Source organism: Copadichromis virginalis, linkage group LG3 (assembly GCF_057382275.1).
Source record: "Copadichromis virginalis isolate Kocher_CV1m ecotype Utaka linkage group LG3, C_Virginalis_male_GT1.1, whole genome shotgun sequence".
Classification (NCBI taxonomy): Eukaryota; Metazoa; Chordata; class Actinopteri; order Cichliformes; family Cichlidae; genus Copadichromis; species Copadichromis virginalis.
The window spans coordinates 11,014,777-11,038,764 of NC_140620.1; the positions used below are offsets into that span (position 1 = coordinate 11,014,777).

General features: G+C 44.7%; 1 long non-coding RNA gene across 1 annotated transcript; it reads left to right on the forward strand.

Moving 5' to 3' along the window:
- Positions 1 to 12,828: 12,828 nt before the first annotated feature.
- Positions 12,829 to 13,994, forward strand: LOC146712740 (uncharacterized). The gene is made up of 2 exons (XR_014917262.1): positions 12,829 to 13,281; positions 13,367 to 13,994. It is a non-coding gene; the product is annotated as an uncharacterized LOC146712740 (long non-coding RNA).
- Positions 13,995 to 23,988: the final 9,994 nt, after the last annotated feature.

Sequence of the window (23,988 nt, forward strand, 5' to 3'; positions counted from 1 at the left end):
TTAATAAATGAATGAGTCATTTGTGTGTTTTGACTCTGAGTGATAAATCAGGTGAAATTGCTACAGATCCATGAAAGTAAAGCTAGTTTGACCCTGAAGCTTTTTTGTTTCTTTAGTTTTGTGTCCGTCTGTGTAAGTTTGAGGTCCATGTCAAAAGGCATTCAAATGTAAAGGGCCTTAAGTTATATGTTAGTTATGAGAATATTCATCAGTGTTGCGCTTTTACTACACACCAACAAATCCCTCTCGTAATGAGGACGCATGTGATCTTTCTCTTTGTGTTAGGTAAAGAAGGTGTGGCTGGAGTGTATCCCAAATCAAATCAAATCAAATCACTTTTATTGTCACATCACATGTGCAGGCACACTGGCACAGCACATGTGAGTGAAATTCTTGTGTGCGAGCCCCACAAGCAACAGAGATGTGCAAAACACAACAACACAAACGAGCAAAATACAAGAATGGCCAACCTGAAACTAATAAATATATGTACAATATATAATAGTGTATGCATTTCTGGATGTGTATACTAAATATTTTCCTACGTGTGTGTGTGTGTGTGTGTGTGTGTGTGTGTGTGTGTGTGTGTGTGTGTGTATGCACATTTTTACAAATTAAATAGTTTAAAAAAAAAAAATAATAATAATAATAATAATAATAATAATAAAATATATAAAATATACAGAGTTGAATATGTGCAAAACAAGTGGCATTTATATACAGTATGGAGTGCATAATGTTGAAGTTCCAGTAGTGAAGCTGAGGTGTCTATGACGTGTTCAGCAGTCTGATGGCCTGATGGAAGAAGCTGTCTCTCAGTCTGCTGGTTCGGGACCGGATGCTGCAGAACCTCCTTCCTGATGGAAGTAGTCTGAACAGTTTATGGCTGGGGTGACTGGAGTCCTTGATGATCCTCCCCGCTTTCCTCAGGCAGCGCTTCCTGTAGATGTCTTGGAGGGAGGGAAGCTCACCTCCAATTATCCGTTCAGAGCACCGCACTACTCGCTGGAGAGCTTTGCAGTTGTAGGCGGTGCTGTTGCCAAACCAGGTGGTGATGCATCCAGTGAGGATGCTCTCAATGGCACAGTGATAGAAGGTCCTGAGGATGCGGGGGCTCATGCCGAATCTTTTCAGTCTCCTGAGAAAGAAGAGGCGCTGCTGCGCCTTCTTCACTGTTTTATTTGTGTGTACTGACCACGTAAGATCCTCAGCCAGATGTACACCAAGGAACCGGAAGCTGCTCACTCTCTCCACAGCAGCGCCGTTGATGGTGATGGGGGTGTGTACTTCTCTGCACCTCCGGAAGTCCACTATCAACTCCTTTGTCTTTGCGACGTTGAGGGTGAGATGGTTGTCTTGACACCAGTGGGTCAGGGCGCTGACCTCCTCCCTGTAAGCCGTCTCATCACCGTTGGTGATAAGACCCACCACTGTAGTGTCCTCCGCAAACTTCACAATGATGTTGGAGCTGTTAGTGGCTGTGCAGTCGTAGGTGTAGAGTGAGTACAGGAGAGGGCTCAGTACACACCCCTGTGGAGCACCAGTGTTCAGTGTGATGGGGGATGAGGTGATGCTGCCCAGTCTGACCACCTGGCGTCTGTCAGACAGGAAGCTAAGGATCCAGCTGCAGAGGGAGCTGCTCAGTCCTAGATCCTGCAGTTTCCTGTCCAGCTTCGAGGGAACGATGGTATTGAATGCTGAGCTGTAATCTACAAACAGCATTCTCACATACGTGTCTCTCTTCTCCAGGTGTGACAGGGCAGTGTGTAGTGTCAGGGCTATGGCATCATCAGTGGACCTGTTGTGGCGGTATGCAAACTGTAGAGGGTCCAGTGAGTCGGGTAGTGCAGAGCAGATGAAGTCCCTGACCAGCTTCTCGAAGCATTTGCTTACGATGGGGGTCAGGGCTACAGGTTGCCAGTCGTTCAATGAGGAGATGGTGGAGGATTTGGGTACAGGGACGATGGTGGCCATTTTGAAGCAGGCTGGGACTACAGACAGAGAGAGGGAAAGGTTGAAGATGTGTGTGAACACTCCAGCCAGCTGAGCCGCGCATGACCTGAGGACGCGGCCGGGAATCCCGTCCGGACCAGTAGCTTTGCGTGCGTTCACCTTCCTGAAGCACCTCCGCACATCCTCCTCAGACACAGTGTGCGCACTGACGTCATCCGCGGTGCGCACACTGTCCGGTCTCATGGTGTTCGCTGTGTCAAATCTAGCGTAGAATACGTTTAGATCCTCACACAGAGAGGCCGTGGTCTGCGGTGTGCTGGTTTTCCCTCTAAAGTCTGTGATCGTGTTTAGTCCCTGCCACATACTCCGAGGGTTGTCAAACTGTTGCTCCACCCTGTCCCTGTACTCACGTTTGGCTGCTTTGATCGTCTTCCGGAGTTGGTAATGTGCGTGTTTGTAGTCCGATGTGTTCGCGGAGGCAAAGGCGGTGTTCCGTGCCGCGCGAACATCTCCGTTAATCCAGGGTTTTTGATTTGGGAAGGATTTGACTGTTCTGGATGGGACGACATCTTCCACGCATTTCCTGATAAATCCACAGACTGAGTCTGTGTACTCATCAATGTCTCTGGCGGCCACGTGAAACATTTCCCAGTCCCAGTGATCAAAACAATCCCGCAGCGCAGACTCCGATTGGTCCGTCCAACAGTGCACCGCCCTCCGGGTTGGAGCTTCCCGTTTCAGCTTCTGCCTGTAGGCGGGCAGGAGCAGGATGGAGCAGTGATCTGATTGGCCGAATGGGGCGCGGGGGAGGGCTTTGTATGCATCCCGGAAAGAGGTGTAACAGTGGTCGAGTAGCCGGTTTCCACGTGTGTTGAAAAGGATGTGTTGATGGAGTTTTGGTGAGACTTTCTTCAGGTCTCCCTTATTAAAGTCTCCGGCTGTGATAAACGCCGCCTCTGGGTGTGCGGTTTCCTCGCTGCTGATCGCGCTGTACAGTTCCCTGAGTGCACGGTCAGTGTCGGCTTGTGGGGGAATGTAAACAGCCGTAATAATCACTGCTGTAAATTCCCTCGGTAGCCAGAATGGCCGGCACTTAATCATCAGGTACTCCAGGTCCGGTGAGCAGAAGGATTTGACCGGGTGCACGTTCGCATAATCACACCAGCTGTTGTTGATCATGAAACATACACCACCGCCTCTGCTTTTCCCAGTAAGATCCTGTGACCTGTCCGCGCGGTGCACAGAGAACCCCGGCAGTTGTATTGCGGAGTCCGGTACTTTGTCCGATAGCCAGGTTTCTGTGAGGCAGATCACGCAGCAGTCCCGCATCTCTCGCTGGAATGAGATCCGTGCCCGAAGCTCGCACAGCTTGTTCTCCAGAGACTGCATATTAGCCAGTAATAAACTGGGTAACGGTGGTCTGTAAGTGCGCCGTCTCAGTCGAACCAGAACGCCAGATCTTCTCCCTCTGCGTCGGCGTTTGTGGCCTCCAGGGCCAGAGAACAAAGGCGTCTCAGGTGAGATGAATGGGGGGTCTGCAAACGGAGCGTCCGTGTTGCAAAACTTGAACTCCGGAAAGTTATTAGAAAGACCGTCTTTTATGTCCAGTAAGGTTTGTCGGTCGTACACAAGGAGACAAGTGCTGCTCGTGAAAAAATAAAGGAAAAGTAAAATAAAACACAGAAGAAAGCCGTTGCTTGGGGGAGCTCGCGACGAGGCTGCCATACTCGGCGCCATCTTGAACCGACGATGAACCCAGCTACCATGGGGTGAGATGCATGGTACACCCTGGGTCAACAGACCTGAATCAAATGATTAGTTCATTACCAGGCTTCTGGAGAACTTGAAGACATGTTGAGGTCGGTTATTTACCTTTAAATTAGCTGTATTATATCAAGGACACATCTAAAACCTGCAGGACACCGGCCCTCGAGGCCTAGAGTTCGACACCGGTGGTTTAAAACATAAAGATGAACAACCATTCACACCTATGGGCAATTTAGAATGACCAATTAACCTAACCCCAGGTTTTAGGTTTAGAAAATAACCGGTTCTGTTCCCTGTGAAATAACATCACTAAACTGGAAATAATTTAAAACGTTTGCGGAATCCCACAAAACACCCCCTCATTTCTTTTGCTTTAATGTCCCATGCGGAGATCCGTAGGATATGAGCGCCCCACGTGACCGCTTACAGCAAACCTCAGCAGAGTAGCAACTGTCACTACCGTCACTAACTGTCACTACTACACACCCGCCGCAGCTGAAGCAGCCATGTGTTCAGCTGAGTCTCTGAGAGAGTTCATACAGGAGAGGCTGGCTGCTGTCTGTCAACAAATCTTCTGCGAGGTTCAGAAAACCATCGTCCAGTATGAGGAGGAGATCCAGCGTCAGCGCAGACTGCTGGATATCAGCCGGAGACCCGACACACACTCACACGGCTCAGGTACGGACATGTGTGCTGAGCTCAGGTTCCTCTCTGTTGATGAAGACATGAAAGCTCGTCAGCGTCTCCGGGATTTCTCTGATGTTAGCTGGGAGCAGAAAGCTGTTACCTTGGTGATTAATTTAATTTCGGAGTCTAATTTGTGTAAAATATCAGACACTGGGCATCAGCTAAAGACTGCAGTCAGGTGTGTTTGGCTGTTTTTCACAGTCGTACTGAAACAATCAGTGCAGTTTGAGTTCATCTGTGAGATTATTGTTTAGCAGGAGTAAAACCCTGAAAAGAAATAAACGCCTTGATGCTGATAAAGCAGCGAGTTTAAGGCCAGCATGTAGTTCAGGTTTTTAAGTCTTGAGCTGCCCCTGATTTCCTCATATGTTGCTAAAGTTAAATAAAATATGTGACTTGAGGGAGGTATCTATTTCAATAGGATGGAGCTGTAAGTATATAGTCACTTCCCCCAACTGGGCAAAACACTATAAAAAGGAAATTCATCATTGCCGTCTCCACCCAAGCTCACCACCACGGTGCATGCAAAAGCGGCAAGAAAAAGAAACGTTTCCTTGGAGTGCCTTTGCTGTCTGCAACGATATTTTTTTTTAAAAAAAAAAGAAGAAAGTAAACCACTCTCAACTACAATCAGTACACACATTGGTGCCTACTGATACAATGAAGAAAAACAACAAACAAACAAAACAACATCGACAGCCACAGCTGTCACAATAATCTTCAGCTCTTCGCTGTCGAGTTAAACCAGTCTAAAACAAATTAAAACAAGCACTGGTGTTTCGGGACCTCGGCCTGCAGCCAAAAATCCATCCAGGCAAAGCAAAGCTGCAGCTTGACAATCTGTAAATGAAAACAGGACATCACTTACACTGAACAGTTTACCACAGCAGGAATATCCCTGTTCACAAGTTAGGGTCACACCCTAATAAGTATCGGCAAGTGGTGGCGGAGTCCACTACACATTTCTCTGTAGGAATAAAACACTGTTTCCTTCTAGAAGAGTGAAAATGACTTTAAGCATCTGCCAAACTACAGAAACTCAAGTGGGACATGTTCTGTTGCCTAAAAGGGGAAAACTACCGACAAAGGTCAGGGCCCTATTTCAGGAAGCCGGTTTAGTGGAAAAACTGAGTAAGTATACCCTGAGTTAACGAAAACTCTGGGTTTTCGGTTTCACAAAGCGAGTTCAGCTGAAGCCTGAGTGAGTCTGTAACAGCCACTATGGTGTGGTGTCCCTTTAAGACACCCAAGTCGAGGGTTGATGGTGTCATCAGTGTGTGCCACTGCTCTCTCTCTCGCTCTGGGATTATGAGGACACGTGCCTTCACGCTCGTGCTTAACGAGGGACGGACTTGTGTTTTCTTTTCCAGACCCTTTTTTTTGTTTTGTTTGCAATGCTTGGGTTGTATGAACGCTGGGCATTTTGTTGTTGAGCCGCAGCCGTTCAGCCGGGCTTTTATACGGTTGCTGAAGAATGCGTATTAAAGAACCACCGTGGATTACTGATACCAGCGTGGGTGTGTATCCTTCCGCCTAGCCTGCTAGGTGTTTTGCCGCCTCTTCTCAACCACACAACACAACCCAACGTTACAAAATGGCGCCCGAACATCTTCTCTTGGACCTCAGTATGCAGTATCTTCGAGCAGCTGATGATTGATACACTAAAAGGTACATCGCGGCAAAGTAGATCTAGTAGTAGCCCGCCATACTTCGCGGAAACAGACCAGGCTGGCCTCGACGCGGACGTCCGATTCGCCGGATCACGGAGGTGTGTTTCCACGGCAACGAGTGAAGCCGCCGCAGCGCTGTTTTCGGGATGTATTATCGTCATCTGCTGAACGCCTTTACTGGGACATTTTTGGATTAACGTGGATTCACGCTACTTGGACGCGAGACGGATGCCGCTTCTTCATAGTTTCTGTAGTGCATGTATGCGAAGTGAAGAGCACCGGATTTTTCTTCCTCACCAGCTGAGCTCACGCTGCAGACTTTGCTTCGTTCGTACGGTCTCTGCAAGTGGGAACTTTTCCACGGGACAAACCTCTATGCCGTGTCAGGACTGGACAAGTTTGGAGTCCTCTGGAAAATCGTCGGACTGATGTTGTGAGTGTATATTTAAAAAAAAAAAAAAAACGCTGCCTATATTTCAAACTGATTTGCTATTGATTCTCAGTGGCTTAACTGTTCTTATTGAGATGCTGTTTTAAGTGCATTTGACTTGAAAAAGTGTTACTCATACACAGCTACTCGTAAGTTTGGATCTATTTTACACCTAAATGCTTTTGATCCGGGGTGTTTACTCCTTCTACTTCCACGTTTCAAAGTCAGCTGTGTAGCTAAACTTCAGAATTCACGTTTCATATATTTTTGTGTGACCAGAACTGAAGTTGATTTCTGCTTAACTGCTACCTTGTATAGATTTGGGTCTTTGATAAGTGTGTATTATGGCTACTCATCCTGACTTGAATGACATGTGTGATGATATAGACTTTATATTACACCCCAACCGACTTACTGCCAGACATAGTACTGCTGACCTTGGGCATAAAGTGCAAAGTCTGCAAGCAGAGGTTGATATGCTTCAGCAGTGTCTTCATGACTCTTTGGACCTCCAGAGGAATATTCTGGAGCAGTGGACTCAACAAAAACGACCAGTCCCAAAAGTGCCAGCTGCCCAGATTACTCACCCTTTTCCTCAGGCCTCCTCTACCCCATATGTGCCAGGCCTGCCAACCAGGGAAACGCAGCAATCTATCTCAACACCTGGCCCCACACAGCCCGCCAGAGCCTTGTCACAATCTCACTCAGATTCACTGGAGCTAATTAATACAACCAGAGTCCTTGCTGCGGCATTGCACCAAGCTAAATTGGAGCCCAAGGTGTTCGCTAATGATGGCAGCCTTCACCCAGAAGAATGGCTGCAGTCTGTTGCTGCTTATAAAACCTCCTTAGACCTAACAGACGCCCAAATCCTCAGAGAGCTGCCACACTTCCTAGCTAAGGAACCAAGAAAGTGGTCTAATGTGCTCATTCCTCACGTATCTACATGGGCTAAGTTTTGTGAACTTTTCAGAACCGTCTTCTTGCCTGCTGACAACCAGGAGCAGATTTTGAGAGGCATCCTGGACTGTTTCCAGCACCCCGAAGAACCTCTGCCAACGTTTGTTGCCCACATGCTCAGTGAATTTAGGAGACTGAGGAACCCACCATCTGAACTGGAGCAAATTGAGCTCATCTGTAAACACGCAGTGGAGAAGTACAGAGTAGAATTGTACGGAACGCCTGTAAAGTCAGTAATTGATCTAGTGCTGCGTGCCCACGAGCTGCATTCTGTTCTTGGCACTAACCTTTCACGGCCCTCCCGAGCTCAGCCGAAAAACAGAGCTGAGGGAGGACCCCGCTGTTTCAAATATGCCATGCCTGGTGTTACCTCTCGTTCGTGCCCTAACTGTTCCACTGATTTTCAGGGAGCTCGACACTCTCCCAGGATGGCTCCGGAGCTTCCCCAAACGCTGTCTCCTGACCAACATCCAGTAACTCAGCCTGCGGATCCAGATGAAACTGGCGGGGTCAGGGAGACGAGAGCAACGGGCAGGAGGCCGGGAAACTTCAGGGGGGGGAGAGTGTTTCACAGGGGCAACCCTCCCCCCAACCAATAACTCAGCCCTCATCGCCTTTGTCAAATCAAAGTGTGCCACCAGTGCTCAATCACGTTGAAGATGGAACTTCGCAAGCATCGTGGAACACCCCTCTCAGAGTTAAAGTGAACTTTAATGGGGTGGCTCTGGATGCCACACTAGATACAGGAGCATCTCTTTCAGCAGTAAATGCAGACCTGTTATCTAAGAGACACCGAAACCAGTCATTAGAGAATCCGTGGGATTCTCCCCCAATAAGACTGGCCAATGGCACCAACTGCAGTCCATTAGGAATAACCTGGCTGACCATTGGATTTATGGGCAAGCGAGTCTATCAGCGGTTTGTGATAGTGCAGGACCTGTCATCCCCCTTTGTTCTTGGGATGGACTTCATGACTCGCACTTCACTGACAATACATGTCCCAACAAGAACTGTAATTATGGAGGATAATCCCCCATGTCTTGATGAACTCTTTGAAAATGGCTTTGTGGAAGCTGATCTTGAGTGTGGAACTATGACCCTGCAGAACACCCCGCAGCTCCATGATAAGGCTGGAGAAGCTAACTTGGATTCTGAGGAACGGGAAGATCTGTTGGAGTTATTAAATAGTTTTGGTGACCTGTTTGATGGCCACCTTGGTCGCACTTCTCTGGCAGAACATGTCATTGTAACTGGGGATGCAAAGCCTGTTAACTTGCCACCATACCGCACCTCACCAGCTAAAAAGCAAATCATAGAAGAGCAAGTGGAAAAAATGCTACAGGATAACATCATCGAACCTGCATCAGGACCATGGGCAGCCCCCGTGGTCATTGTGAACAAACCCCCCCGCGAACCACGGTTCTGTGTTGACTTCCGTGGTCTGAATCAGCTGACCGTGAAGGATTCTTACCCACTCCCGCGAGTGGATGAATCACTGGACTTTCTGTCGAGAGGGAAGTTTCTCACAACACTAGACCTCGCTCGAGGTTACTGGCAGGTCCCCATTGCTGAAGAAGCTAAACCAAAGACTGCTTTTATCACGCACTGTGGCCTGTTTCAGTTCAGAGTCCTTCCTTTCGGCCTGTGTAACGCCCCTGCGACTTTTCAGCGGCTTATGAACAATGTTCTAGCTGGCCTGATTTATAAGTCCTGCGCGGTGTATCTAGATGACATTGTTGTCGCATCACCGACCTTTGAGCAACACCTGCTTGACTTAAAAGAGGTCCTTGGTAGGCTTCAGTCCGCTGGCCTCTCTTTAAAGCTGAGCAAATGCCAATTCTGCCTTTCAGAACTCACCTTCCTTGGTTATCGGGTTACGCCGGCTGGCATTCATCCTGACCCTGACAAGGTGAGAGTTGTGACTGACTTCAGAGTGCCGACCACAACAAAGCAGGTGCGACAGTTCCTTGGCCTGACTGGCTACTATCGCCGCTTTGTGCAGGACTATGCCCGCCATGCAGAGCCACTCTTCGCCCTCACTAAAAAGGACGTGCAGTTTCACTGGGATGACAAGTGCCAGGCAGCTGTGGACTTTCTGAAACATTCAATAACCTCAGCGCCGGTCCTCAGGTTCCCAGATTTTTCGTGTCCATTCTTCATTCACACTGATGCATGCGATGCTGGTCTTGGGGCAGCATTAATGCAAAAAGATGAGGATGACAAAGACGTTGCTGTAGCATTTGCTAGCCGGGCTATGCACAAATCGGAAAAGCCCTACTCAACTCCAGAGAAGGAGTGTCTGGCCGTGATCTGGGCCTTGGAACATTTCCGACCCTATGTCGAAGGCTTGCATGTAACCATTTACACCGACCACAGCAGCCTCAAGTGGTTGATGTCTCGACCGAATCCCTCTGGCAGGCTTGCTCGGTGGTCTCTGCGCCTTCAAGACTTTGACTTCAGCATCATCCACAAACCTGGAGAACGTAATAAGGTGCCCGATGCCCTTTCCCGTAATCCTCTACCTGATGTGGATGCCCCCATTGATCTTCTCCCTCCCTATGCCGTGATTGGGAGCATGGACCTTCGTGCTCTACCTTCTGTGATTGTTTCGGACCGCCTGCATGTTCGTCAGCTGCAGCTTGAGGACCCGGTCACAGGCCCGTTGCTCAATCAACTGGAAACTGACCAACAAACGGGGGAGAATAATCAAGATCTGGAACAGTACGTTGTCCATGACAGTCTCCTCTATTTCCTCGACCCAAAGACAAAGTGTGGTCTCCACCCACTCAAGCAGCTTAAACTGTTTGCTCCTACTGCCCTCCGTGGTTATCTGCTCAAATATTACCACGATCATCCCACAGCTGGACACCTGGGCATTGCAAAAACGCTGGCACGCTTGCGTCTCAGATTCTTCTGGCCACACATGAACTCTGACGTGAAAAAGTATGTGGTCTCATGTTGTTCATGTCAAACCACTAAGCCGAGTCAAAGAAAAACAGCAGGCCTTATGGTCCCTATCCAGCCACAAAGACCATGGGAGTACGCAGGGGTGGACTATGTTGGCCCGCTGCCCCGCACACAAAGAGGGAATGCTTATATCCTTGTTTTTGTGGACTATTTCTCAAAATGGGTCGAGGTGAGTGCTGTGAGAGAAGCCACTGCTCAAGTTGCTGCGAACAAGTTCATTACTGACATTTTTGCCCGACATGGTTCTCCCTCCCACCTTATTTCTGATAGGGGAACGCCTTTCGTCAGTGAACTCTTTGAGCATGTTTTGTTGACTCTTGGGACTGAACACAGACTAACAACTGCATACCATCCTCAAACGAATGCAACTGAGCGTGTAAATCGCACTTTGAAAACGGCCATTCGAGCCTATGTTGGGGATAAACACACCTCTTGGGACAAGTATCTTCCCCAGATCTGTTTTGCACTGCGCACTGCGCCTCACGAGAGCACAGGCCTGAGCCCGTCCATGATGCTGTATGGGCGAGAGTTGGACACGCCCTTGGACCTTGTCACTCAACCCTCCTGGGAGGGACTGAGCGACCCGGAAACGTCCCACTCAGATAACCTGAGAGCTTCGCTTCGGGATGCTCACGAACATGCTCGCTTGGTGCTCGGAGAGAGTCATGAAAGGCAAAAGCGCTACTATGATCTGAGACGTCGCACGGTTTCTTATGAAGTTGGGGACCTCGTCAGGGTAAAGTCACACCCAAAATCAGATGCATCGTCCAACTTCTCTGCTAAGTTGGCCCCGCTTTACACGGGTCCCTACCGCATCTCCAAGAGGATGTCGGATGTGAATTACTCTCTCACCACAGTGGACACTGGGGAGAGAGTGGGAGTTTTTCATGTTGCGAACATGCAACCATTCCATACCTGGGACTCAGCTTTGTCTAGCCAGCGTGCGAAGCTAAATGTTACAGCAGCTTTGGATCTCAGTGTCCCGGACAGCAGTTTGCCTCCTGCTCTTTCAGTCCCGGGCCGCATTGACTGTGACGCGGTTGACGCAACTCCCGCGGTCTTTAGCAACGCCCCTGCTGAGACTGACTTTGACTGTGCTGACGCTGCCCCGCTTGTCATGGACCAGAACTCTTTCCAAGAGACTGCTGATGTTGCTCTGGAGACAGAGGTTAACAGTTCACCTCCTGCTGCCGATGGGTGTGCTGTTAGAGGTTCTTATGACCTCAGACCAAGACGAGTTCCTAGGGTCACCGCTGACTGGTCAGTCAATAGGTGGACCAACCCTTTTCATACTGACAGATTTGACATAAAGTGACCTTGTTTGCTTTCTGATGTGTTTCATGTGGTCTACTGTTGTCACAGGACCGTTGTTTGAGTTTTCTACGATTCATGTTGGCACTGTTTTCATGTTGTGGTGATTTGTTCATGCTTACTGTTGCAATTTTTGGGAAAACGGTGGAAACGCAATGTACCAATAAGAGGGAATTTCATTCTGTCATTGTCCTGGCTATCCTAAGTTTATTTTCTTTCTTTGACATTTATTTGAATGGGCATTCACCATGTGGGACACTGTCATGTATGCCAGTTTGTCAATTTTGGACTGTACATTCCCCTATTTTGGTTTTAACGTCTTATCCTGCTGACCATGTATGGAGGCTGGTTAAGTTTGAACTGTACCTTTGCTGTGTTCGGCTGGGGACAGCCTTTGTTTAACCCGGGGGGAATATGTAACAGCCACTATGGTGTGGTGTCCCTTTAAGACACCCAAGTCGAGGGTTGATGGTGTCATCAGTGTGTGCCACTGCTCTCTCTCTCGCTCTGGGATTATGAGGACACGTGCCTTCACGCTCGTGCTTAACGAGGGACGGACTTATGTTTTCTTTTCCAGACCCTTTTTTTTGTTTTGTTTGCAACGCTTGGGTTGTATGAACGCTGGGCATTTTGTTGTTGAGCCGCAGCCGTTCAGCCGGGCTTTTATACGGTTGCTGAAGAATGCGTATTAAAGAACCACCGTGGATTACTGATACCAGCGTGGGTGTGTATCCTTCCGCCTAGCCTGCTAGGTGTTTTGCCGCCTCTTCTCAACCACACAACACAACCCAACGTTACAAGTCACTATGACGACACACGCCGTGAAGCTAACCTGCCCCCTAGCAGGTTTACTACAACTAACCCTGACTGTCCCCGCCTCTTTGTCGGAAACCTGACAGTAGGAAGTGTCGGACATGGCGTGCCACTTCCTTGAAGACCCAGTAGATCGTGAAGCCCAAATTCTCCGCAGAGCTCACCGCCGGGAGAGAGTGATTAGAGCGCGTTTGGACATTTTATCATTTCCTGATGATTTTCTGTGCGAACGTTACCGTTTCTCAGCACAATCTATAAGTTATGTGAATAACATCCTCAGGCCTAATATTGCTCATGTGACACATCGCGGACATCCTCTCAGTTCTGTACATATTATTTGTATTGCACTTTGGTTTTTTGCAAACGGGAGCTTTCTGTATAATATTGGTGACGCTGAGCACGTTTCCAAGGCTACCGTCTGTCGGGCAGTCAGGAATGTTACAGTTGCACTGAAACGTCTCCTGTACTCGTTTGTGGTGTTCCCCGGTCATAGACCCACAAGATTTATCAAAGAGGGATTCCACAAAATTGCAGGTATCAGGATGACCAAAACTTAATTTATGATGTGGTGATACTTGAACTACTACTTAAATTTTACATTTATTTTCACGGTTCCCAGGCGTGATTGGCTGTACAGATGGCACTCACATTCCAATCATTGCTCCTTCAGTAAATGAAGGAGACTATGTGAACAGGAAGTCTTTCCACAGCATTAATGTACAGGTACATAGTTCCCTGTAGCATTTCAAACTAACAAATTATTCCATTATAGTAATGGATGCTAATTTGTGTTCTCTGCACTGTGAAGATCATATGTGATGCTGCCAACATTATCACAAATGTGGAAGCCAAGCGGCCAGGCTCTGTCCATGACTCACAAATATTCCGTGAATGTACACTCAGCACAAAATTTGGACATGGTGAGTTGAGAATACTTTAAAATATATAAAGACCAATTGCTTCAGGGACATTTGAACTGAAGTGTATCCTTCTGTCTTAGGAGAGTTCACTGGCTACTTGCTTGGTGATAGGGGGTATCCATGTTTACCCTATTTGCTTACCCCTTACCCTGACCCTGAACCGGGCCCACAGCAGCGATATAATCTGGCTAATTGCAGGACAAGAGCCAGAGTTGAAATGACTATCGGAATGCTTAAGGCCCGGTTCCAGTGCCTGCAAAGACTCAGGGTCACCCCAGAAAGGGCATGTGACATTATTGTGGCATGTGTGATTCTTCACAACATTGCCACAATTAGAGGAGAACACTGTCCTTCTGAACCAAACATCAGCAGTGATCCAAACCATGAACATCCTGACCCTCCCACGGACATACAAGATGGAAGCGCAGTCAGAGACACCATATGTCACAATCATTTCTTTTGACCCATCACCTCAACATGTTGAAAGAAGGATAAACAGATTTTTTGTTCAACTGGCTTTATTGGTCGCCTGTATTTCCTGTACACAAAGTATTAAAAGATGTACACCTCATAAGTGTCTCTGTTGCTTCCTCCTCCGTAACAGCTGTCAATGTTTCTTCATTATTTTCCTGTAGTAAAGAAATAAACAACATTGCTGTTCTACTGTAAACTCATATAATCTGTGGAGTATTACTCACAACTGCATGTTGGTCTGGCTCAACAGGAGGCTGCACCAGATGCAGTACACCATCACCATCAACTGATAGAATATGAGGTTTATACAGGTCACTTATAACTTACAAGGGACCAAATGGCAATTAACAAACATACCAATCACCTTACACTTCATTGTCATTATGCTCTCAAAGACAACCAAGACTGAGGCAAGGCAAAATCAGTAGGAAAATAACTTCACTACAAAATAATCCATTATGGTAAAGAGTTTATCAGATGAATGAGTAGCACTGCAAAGGTGACTGTGAAGAAAGGATGTATGCACATCATGTATTATTTTGAATTTACCCCTTATGTAGGCACTTGTGTCTTGCGGGGTTATTGACTCAGAGGATGTCCCCGCAGAGATGCCTTCGGCCACAGGGCGCCCACTGTTTTGGCTGAGGGCCAACTGCTCAGCCTCTGTGAGTGGTGGTGGTGGAGGACCCCCACCTGTTTTTCAGGCCTCCGCTTTTTTTCTGTTGGCTATAACGGACCACATTTGAGCATACAGAGTAAGCAAATATGTACTTGTAATGTGCTCAGATCATTTCAATAAGTGCTTACAGAAAGAAAATTAATGTAGCCTCTAACTGCAATTGATTTACATCGGACAAACAGACCAAGCACTATGGCTCATAATACAATTACACCTTACCTGTTTGGACTATATTTTTATATTTCATTTTTACTTGCTGCCAGGCACGTTTGGGGCCTGTTGGGTTGCACCTGCGCTCACATCACATCACAAAATAAAATGTATAAAATAACAAATAAAATAACATATGATAAAATAACGTGTTAAATGGGTGGAAATCCCTAGATCAATGTTTAAATTAACACTCACGCATTGACTCTGTCGGCTATGTTTTGCCATGCATGCTCCCTTTCTTTTGCAGCTGTGGCTGTGTTACTTTTTTCCGCGGAATTTGCATGTTATCGGCATATGCTGCCATCAGAATTTCGGCCTCAAGCGCTGTGACATACGTTGACCGCGCCTTCTTTCCCTCCGTCTCCATGGTGACTCGCTTAATCTGTGCTCCACTAATCAGGGCTTTATGTATCCTCGTCCGCGCGCTTCACTTGGGGTTAAAGCAACTCCGCGTTGACTGAACTAATTGTTATCAGCCTTTCTGAAACCGAATATTCCGAGTTGGACAGTTCGGGGTTACTCAACCCTGAGTATCGTTTTTCACTCTGAGTTTTCTAAACCGGCTTCCTGAAATAGGGCCCAGGTCTCACCTGTCACACATAAAAAGAAGAATTTGAAGCAGCTATTCCAGAGAGTTTAGACTTTCAGTCAATTTTTTTCTTTATGCTTTTGTGGAATCAGATTAAGAATAGGCAAGGGAAGGCAAGGCAAATTTATTTGTATAGCACAATTCAACAACAAGGTGATTCAAAGTGCTTTACAGAGACATTAGAAACAAAAACAAATAAAAAGCATGATTTAAAATTGATTAAAACAAGCAAACAAACAAACTAACTAAACACACACATTTCACACCTGTTCGCGCACAGTCCTTCTGTGGACGAGCTACTTTCTATTTTAAATTCCCTGAATTTAAAATACTCTCTAGACCCAGTCTAGACCCAGCTGGGGAGCTACCCAGAGCTCTAACACACTTAACAAACAAACAAACAAACAAACAAACAAACAAACAAACAAACAAACAAACAAACAAAACAGTATGTAAAATTAAAACAGAAAAAATCAGAACAGTAGATAAAATCAGTAGTTAATGTAAGTTTTGAAATTTAAGCTTAACTAATTAACAAACAAACAAAACAGTATGTAAAATCAAAACAGATAAAATCAGAACAATAGATAAAATCAGTAGTTAAATGTAAGTTTTGAAATTTAAGCTTAAAAGTGTGGATTTGGTGCTTTATTCAAATGCAGCTGAGAATAGGTGAGTCTTCAACCTGGATTTAAATAAACTGAGTGTTTCAGCTGATCTGAGGCTTTCTGGGAGTTTGTTCCAGATATAAGGAGCATAAAAGCTGAATGCAGCTTCTCCGTGTCTGGTTCTGACTCTGGGAACTGATAAAAGACCGGATCCAGATGACCTGAGGGATCTGGAAGGTTCATACTGGGTCAGGAGGTCACTGATGTATTTTGGTCCTAAACCATTCAGAGCTTTATAGACCAGCATTAGAACTTTAAAGTCTATCCTCTGACGGACAGGCAACCAGTGTAAAGACCTCAGAGCTGGACTGATGTGGTCCACTTTTTTGGTCTTAGTGAGGACTCGAGCAGCAGAGTTCTGAATGAGCTGTAGTTGTCTGACTGATTTTTTAGGTAGACCTGTAAAGATGCTGTTACAGTAATCAAGCCTACTAAAGATGAATGCATGGACTAGTTTTTCCAGGTCCTGTTGAGACATCAGATCTTTTATCCTTGAAATATTCTTGAGGTGATAGTAAGCTGATTTTGTTATTGTCTTAATGTGTTTCTCTAAGTTTAGGTCTGCATCCATCACTACACCCAAATTTCTCGCCTGGTTTGTGGTTTTTAGATGTATAGATTGAAGTTCTCTGGTGACCTGTAATCGTTTTTCTTTGGCGCCAAAGACTATTACTTCAGTTTTGTCTTTGTTTAGTTGGAGAAAATTGTGGCACAACCAGTCATTAATTTCCTCAATGCATTTACCAAGAGCCTGTACAGGGCCTCGGTCTCCTGGTGACATTGTGATATATATTTGTGTGTCATCTGCATAGCTGTGGTAGTTTATTTTGTTGTTCTTTATAATCTGTGCCAGTGGGAGTATGTAAATGTTAAACAGAGGGGGTCCCAAGATGGAACCTTGGGGAACTCCACATGTGATACTTGTCTGCTCGGATGTGAAGTTACCTATTGATACAAAGTATTTCCTGTTTTCTAAGTATGTTTTGAACCAGTTTAGTACAGTTCCTGAAAGACCTGCCCAGTTCTCCAGTCGTTTGAGTAATATGTTGTGGTCAACTGTATCAAATGCTGCACTGAGATCCAGTAAAACTAAGACTGACATTTTTCCACTGTCTGTATTCAGACATATGTCATTAAACACTTTGGTCAGAGCGGTTTCAGTGCTGTGGTTCTGTCTAAAACCTGACTGGAAGGCATCGTAGCAGTTATTCTGTTTTAAGAAGTAACTGAGCTGTTGAGAAACTGCTTTTTCAATGATCTTACTTAAAAATGGGAGATTTGAAATCGGCCTGTAGTTTTTCATTTGTGTCTTGTCAAGATTGTCCTTTTTCAGTATAGGTTTGATTACAGCAGTTTTTAGTGGTTCTGGAAACACACCTGACATTAACCCTTTAAGACTTACCATAGAACCAAGTCCGCCAGAGCTTATATTATATTTTTACATGCTGTGGAGCCATTTTTGGGAGCATTTCAAGTTGCTATACATCAATACAACCATTATAGCCCAAACTTTAATAATATGTCTGCATTAGGTGCATAGTAATTACATAAATTGCAAAAAAGTGCAATAAACTACAAAAAAAATTGAAAATCGTTTTTGTTTTTTTAACATATATTTCTAGTTAGAGAAATTTAAGAGGCTTATCCCTCAAAACTGTAAATACAAAAAAGTTGCACAAACTAGTTTCCCACCACAGGAAATTTATTTTGAGTGTCTTCATAGTTTTATTTTTGAAATACACCAATTTTTATACACTGCAGGAAAAACGAAAATAAATATTATACTGCAAATTTGCAAAATAACAGCATATGCATCAAATATGAGTCCTAAGCATCCCAGAAACGACACAGAAAGTCATAAACTCAAACATAACTTTTTAAAACACAAGTATAGGCTCATAAGGCCCCGATCGTAAAAAACTACATTTCCGCAAAATGACGTCACTTCCGGTTTCGGGCAGGTCATGCGGTCATGTGATAGTTCGTGCTGATGGACGTAGGAAGTGTTACAAACAGCTGATCGGATCGGCGAAGCGTGTTTCTGGAATATTATGTTTTTGTTGCTGCAAGTGATTTTTATGCAGTTTTTGCAAAGATATATGTGGAAGGAAACTGAGACCTAGGACAAGCTGATGGCATAAGATGTAAGTACATCTCCTCCGGTTTCATATGCAAAAAAAATGATTGCGCTAGCTCACGTGGTTGCAGAGCTACCGGGATTTAAAAATAGTTACGCAAAACAGAGCGTGCCCGCTCCGATCGGCTGTAAAGGGTTAAGGAAAAGTTGACGATCTGTAACAGGTCTGGCTCTAAAGTCTTTAAGACCTTTTTGAAAAAACTTGTTGGCAGGACATCTAAACAGCAAGAGGCGGAGTTCAGTTGACCTAAGATGTCCTCCAGGTCTTTGCTGTTAATCGGGTGAAACTGTTTGATGGTGTTTAAACAGTTTTTCGGTGGACACAGTACATATCCCGGATCTGCTGTTGATGTACCAACTGCTTGTCTAATCTTTTGGATTTTGTCTGTGAAGAATTTGGCAAAGTCATTGCAGGCCATGGTTGAATGAAGTTCAGCTGCCACTGGCACAGGAGGGTTTGTTAGCCTGTCAACTGTAGAAAATAAGACCCGAGCATTATGGCTGTTTTTAGTGATGATGTCAGAGAAGTAGGACCTTCTTGCATTCCTCAGTTGTAAATTATAATTGTGAAGTTTCTCTTTATAGATGTCATAATGAACCTGGAGGTTTGGACCCTCTGTCTCTCATACTGGCCCTCCCCAGGCGGCGATTAATATCCAAGAATAATAGGAGATTCCACTGTGTTCTCATCTATGCGGCAAGGAAGAATATACTACTCCAATGGATTTATGAAAAAGCACCAACTATTAAAGGTTGGCAAAGAGTAGTGTTGGATCTAGTACCATTGGAATATCTTACATGTATACTGCATTCAAAAACAGATCAATTCTTTAAGGTGTGGGAACCATACTTGAATTATGTGGAACCTGATGTTTCTAATATTATGTTACAAGGATTCTCTTGAGTGTTCAAACTGCAACGTACTATTGGGACCACAGGTTTTGTACTGTATTGTATTCTCTCTTTATTTATTTATTTATTTATTTATTTTTAGATGGAACTGAGCTGGTGTTCTGTGCTTAGTTATCAGTCTGTTTTTGTTTTGTTTATTTATTTTTATTTTTTGTTAGTTTTTATTTATTTATTTATTTTTGGTTCTGAATTGTACACTTTATTATGTTATGTAATTATGTACTATTTGTGAAAACAGAAAAACTAATAAAAAAATATATTTAAAAAAAAACACCAAATAATTTTTAATGATTTCATTTGTTGCAGCTTTAAGGCAGGGATGACTCCGGGAGTTGCTTTCTCACTGCATACGCTTTATTTCAAAATCAGATCGATGACAAAAACATACAGCAACTCCTCTTCAACTCCTAGCCCTTGGCTGCAGTGGAAAAAGAGAACGACTCCAATCCCCTTCAAGGAACCTACGTACAAAAGAGTTTTCCTGACACACCAATGGGGCGTTCAATGCCATATTGTAAATATGAGTACTCTGGCACAATAACAGTTCAAATGAAAAATACACCAGAACAAACAAGCAAGAAAAAAAAGAAGTGTGGGGTACCTTTCAACCAATGAACAAAGTATAACAATTTATACTTTTTAACATAACCCGACCCCGTCAATATGTGTATCTCTCACACTCTCCCCGACTCGAGAAATGTCGTCCCGACATAAATGTGCCTTTCAATCTACAATCCATAGAGAACAATAGAATGGCATGGACTATTTACCAGGTTACATTACACCATTTTTTTAAAAGTTACCCAAACTACCGTGCACTGTAGTTGTGTATACAGGGAGTGCAGAATTATTAGGCAAATGAGTATTTTGTCCACATCATCCTCTTCATGCATGTTGTCTTACTCCAAGCTGTATAGGCTCGAAAGCCTAGTACCAATTAAGCATATTAGGTGATGTGCATCTCTGTAATGAGAAGGGGTGTGGTCTAATGACATCAACACCCTATATCAGGTGTGCATAATTATTAGGCAACGTCCTTTCCTTTGGCAAAATGGGTCAGAAGAAGGACTTGACAGGCTCAGAAAAGTCAAAAATAGTGAGATATGCAGCAGTCTCAAAATTGCAAAGCTTCTGAAGCGTGATCATCGAACAATCAAGCGTTTCATTCAAAATAGTCAACAGGGTCGCAAGAAGCGTGTGGAAAAACCAAGGCGCAAAATAACTGCCCATGAACTGAGAAAAGTCAAGCATGCAGCTGCCAAGATGCCACTTGCCACCAGTTTGGCCATATTTCAGAGCTGCAACATCACTGGAGTGCCCAAAAGCACAAGGTGTGCAATACTCAGAGACATGGCCAAGGTAAGAAAGGCTGAAAGACGACCACCACTGAACAAGACACACAAGCTGAAACGTCAAGACTGGGCCAAGAAATATCTCAAGACTGGTTTTTCTAAGGTTTTATGGACTGATGAAATGAGAGGGAGTCTTGATGGGCCAGATGGATGGGCCCGTGGCTGGATTGGTAAAGGGCAGAGAGCTCCAGTCCAACTCAGACGCCAGCAAGGTGGAGGTGGAGTACTGGTTTGGGCTGGTATCATCAAAGATGAGCTTATGGGGCCTTTTCGGGTTGAGGATGGAGTCAAGCTCAACTCCCAGTCCTACTGCCAGTTTCTGGAAGACACCTTCTTCAAGCAGTGGTACAGGAAGAAGTCTGCATCCTTCAAGAAAAACATGATTTTCATGCAGGACAATGCTCCATCACACGTGTCCAAGTACTCCACAGCGTGGCTGGCAAGAAAGGGTATAAAAGAAGAAAAACTAATGACATGGCCTCCTTGTTCACCTGATCTGAACCCCATTGAGAACCTGTGGTCCATCATCAAATGTGAGATTTACAAGGAGGGAAAACAGTACACCTCTCTGAACAGTGTCTGGGAGGCTGTGGTTGCTGCTGCACGCAATGTTGATGGTGAACAGATCAAAACACTGACAGAATCCATGGATGGCAGGCTTTTGAGTGTCCTTGCAAAGAAAGGTGGCTATATTGGTCGCTGATTTGTTTTTGTTTTGTTTTTGAATGTCAGAAATGTATATTTGTGAATGTGGAGATGTTATATTGGTTTCACTGGTAAAAATAAATAATTGAAATGGGTATATATTTGTTTTTTGTTAAGTTGCCTAATAATTATGCACAGTAATAGTCACCTGCACACACAGATATCCCCCTAAAATAGCTAAAACTAAAAACAAACTAAAAACTACTTCCAAAAACATTCAGCTTTGATATTAATGAGTTTTTTGGGTTTATTGAGAACATGGTTGTTGTTCAATAATAATATTATTCCTCAAAAATACAACTTGCCTAATAATTCTGCACTCCCTGTACTCCTTTTGTATCAGTTTAGGTTTTTTTTTTTTAGTCCAAATTTCAATCTATCAAATTACCATGCTATTTTACTGTAAGGGCGTTAACTTTGTCCACATCTCATGTGAACACTGAGCATCTTCCCTTTACTCATACACATGTTCGGCCTGCAATCCATGTGTCACGATATCTCAATCAACATAGGTACATTTGTTACCATCTGAAATAGGGGTACAAAGTGTAAATATTATATCTTCCTCTTTTACCAAGGTTGCCAGTAACCCTGAACATTCACACATTTAGTGGCCACTATTCTTTCTTCAAGACTTGGTTGTCCAAGTTTACTATAGGTCAAAGTCTGTGGTCTCCTCCTTTCTCTCTTTGGGTATGGACTTGGCTGGTCTGTTTCCAAAGCCTCTTCGACATCAGAGCTGCTGTCCACCTCCCCTGCACCCACAATAGCCACATCCTCTGGTTCCATATTGTCCATCTTCTCCTCATCAGTTTGGCTGGGGTCCCCCTGGCCATCTCCTGACATGTGAGGAAACTCATCTGGCTCACCCCCGTCCCTTAGTGGCATAAACTCTGCCGCTGTGGGGTCCAATGTGGGTGAACACTGAGGCTCAGGATAAGGCCAGGTGAAAACCGCATCAGAAAACTCATCTGTGTCCTCCTCCTCCTCCTCACTCCCCACTTGTATGCATGCTTGTTTCCGTTTGTTATAATGTTTTTTCCTTGTTCTAGTACTAGTTACAGTTGCCTCCTTATCTGCTGGGAGCGGAAGAAAATCGCAAGGCAACAACATATTCCTGTGCAAAATCCTTGTCCTGCCTTTACCATTCTCTGGCTCTAACTCAAACACAGGACTGTCCTCTCCCTTTTGTCTTTTAATGATGTAGATGTTGTCTTCCCAATAGGAGCGGATTTTACCTGGCACACCCCTCTCCACAACATTTCTAACAAGGACACGACTCCCTATTTAAAGTGGTGGACCATGCACACTTTTGTTGTACTGCTTTTTACCTCGGCCAGCCGACTTAGCTGCATTTTTGGAGGCGACAGTGCAAGCTTCAGCCATTCTCCTTCTCCATCTGTCCACATAGTCCTGGTAGGAGCCTGAACTGTCCTCCTGCTCAATGCCAAAGAGAAGGTCAACTGGTAACCGTGGTGACCTACCAAACATTAGGAGAAAAGGAGGGTAGCCAGTGGCCTCATTAACAGTACAATTGTAGGCATGTACAACTTTATGGAGGTGGCTTTTCCAGTCTCTTTTCTGTTCCTCTGTTAGTGTTCTTAACATTGAGAGCAGGGTCCTGTTGAATCTTTCGGTCTGCCCATTTCCTTGTGGGTGATAAGGAGTAGTGTGTGACCCTTTAACACCAGCCAGTTCTTTTAAATGGTTCAATAGTCTATTCTCAAACTCTCGCCCCAAATCGTGGTGTAGTTTTTCTGGAAAACCAAACCTGAGACAATAATCATTGAATAGTTTTTCTGCTACAGTCTTAGCTGACTTATTTGTAGTTGCATAGGCCTGAGCGAAGCGGGTGTAGTGGTCCATAACTACAAGTATGTATTCACACACCCCTTGCATTGCTCCAGGTGCAAAAAGTCAACTGAAACCAACTGAAATGGATGAGTGGTCTCTATGCTCAACATAGGTGCCCGTGCCTGCCTGTTTGGCTTCCTCTGTTTGAGACACTCACAAACATTACTGACAAAGTGTTCAATGTCTCTTTGCATCTTAGGCCAAAAGAAAGGGTCCTTTCTGATCCCAAGTGACCCATTTGTTGGTGTAGTTCATTGAGCACTAGCGGGTGGTAAGCTGAGGGGAGAACTAGTTATTTTGTGTCGAGTCTCTCTGAACATAGTTCCATCCTCTCTGATTTTTAGTTTGCTCCACTCTCTAGCTAATGCTTTAAACTCAGTGCTCTCAGTTTTAATTTCCTGTGTGGTGGGCCTTTTGTTTTGCACTACAGACTCATACATTATACCTATCACGGGGTCTTGCCGCTGTGCTGCACAGATTTCCTCTCTCGGTATTGGCTGAATCATGTCCAGGGGGGAAAAATTGAAAAATGAAACAACAAAAAAATAAAATAAAATATTGCTCATCAGATTATAACAGCTAAAAACATGAAATTTGCATTAATTCGATGACCTATATCAAATATATTCGAACCCAACAATAACACCTCTCACTATTGCCAATATTGATAAAACTAAAAAGAGTAGGCCAACTTATGAAAAAGGCAATGTGGCAAAATGTTGTAATAAAACTATTACAACAACTAACATCTGAGTAGAAAAGGGGTTTTTTTTACTGTAAAAAACATATTTAACAAATTATTTTCATAACTTTTCTTAAAGCATGCTCAATCACCCAGGTAAGTAAAAACCCAAAAGTCTTGATCAAAGACCACTGATCGATCGTTTTTGATTGATGGCTGTGACAATTTGAATATTAATGATCACA